Source organism: Elephantulus edwardii, unplaced genomic scaffold (genome assembly GCF_000299155.1).
Source record: "Elephantulus edwardii isolate Elephantulus edwardi_28Jun2011 unplaced genomic scaffold, EleEdw1.0 scaffold00027, whole genome shotgun sequence".
In the NCBI taxonomy this organism is placed as follows: Eukaryota; Metazoa; Chordata; class Mammalia; order Macroscelidea; family Macroscelididae; genus Elephantulus; species Elephantulus edwardii.
Genome location: NW_006399777.1, coordinates 19406036 through 19407418, shown reverse-complemented (window position 1 = coordinate 19407418; position 1383 = coordinate 19406036). Strand labels below are relative to the sequence as shown.

The 1383-nt window shown below is 38.0% G+C and overlaps 1 protein-coding gene across 1 annotated transcript in view; it reads right to left on the bottom strand.

Annotated features, from left to right (window-relative positions):
• NEK10 (NIMA-related kinase 10) overlaps positions 1 to 1383 on the bottom strand; it is a 249703-nt gene that overhangs the window by 181652 nt on the left and 66668 nt on the right. The window lies entirely within an intron of this gene.

The window sequence follows — 1383 nt, the reverse complement described above, 5'->3', positions numbered from 1 at the left end:
CATGCCCACCTCTCCCCGTCCCCAGTTTGTTCTTCTCTTTGAAAAGTAAAAGAAAAATTCTTCAATTGTTACACAACCCCTTTCCCCAAGTCCACTCCACTATGCAGCCTTCATTCTGGACTCTAGTCGTAACAATATCTGATCCCATATCCCTTTTAAACAGTTCTCTCCCTCATCTGTTTCTACACAGTATACATAATTTATCCCATCTTTTCTTAGTCTCCCCCCAACCCTGATGTCAGTCCCGTTTTACAACAGTGGCACTATTCAGTATTTATCCTTTTGTGACTGAGATATCTCACTCAGCATAATGTCCTCCAGGGTCACCCATTCTGTATAATATTTCATGAGTTCCTTGTTTTTCAATGCAGCCTGAATATACCACAGCTTCGCTATCCATTCATTTGGTGATGGGCACTTAGGTTGTTTCTCTTTGCTATTGTGAACAAAGCCACAATAAACATGGGTGTGTATATATCTGCTTGGGTGGCAGTTACGGTTTCTTTGGTGTATAGCCTTTTATAGTGGCAGTACCATTTTACACTCCCATCAAAAGTGAATAAGGGTTCCAGTTTCTCTGCAATCTCGCCAGCATTTGTTGTTTGCTGTTCTGTTAAATTTTGCTATTCTCACTGGGTTGAGAAGATATCTCATAGCTGTTTTGATTTGCATCTCTCTTAGAGCTAGGGATTTTGAGCATTTCTTCATGTAATGACTTCTTGCATTCTTCATGAAAAATATTCTTGATATCTTCCCACAGTTTATCTGGTCTTCGTTCATTAGTGTTCAAGACCTTAAATCTATTCCTGAGTTGGTTTTTAAATTCATGGGGGATGGACTCAAGGTCAAATTTTTATTCCTGTGGATATGATATAACCTCCTTTAGCTTTAATTTGAATGTGCATATGAGCAGTTGATGGTCTGTTGCACAATCAATGCCTGGCCTAGTTTTCACTGCTGATATTGAACTTCTCCAATGATTTGTTCCACAGATGTAATCTGATTCCTGTGCATCCCATCAGATGAAATCCATATGTAGCCTATGTTTATGTTTCTTATAAAATGTATTTTATTAAAAATTGTATTTGCTATGAATAAATAATTGATTGCACAGAATTCTACCATTCTATCCCCAGCCTCATTTCAAATTCAAGCCTCGAGTTGTAATGCCTAAGGATGCTTTGGGCAGAATATTGAGTGATTCAGGAAGCATTAAAAGAAGATAGAAGGAGTATAAGAGTCACTGTACCAAAAAGAATTGGCTGACACAGAAGAATTAAAAAAACAACAACATATGATCAAGAGGCAATGGTGATAAAGGAGGAAGTGCAAGCTTCTCTGAAGGATTTGGCAAAAAATAAAGCCCCAGGAATTGATGGAATA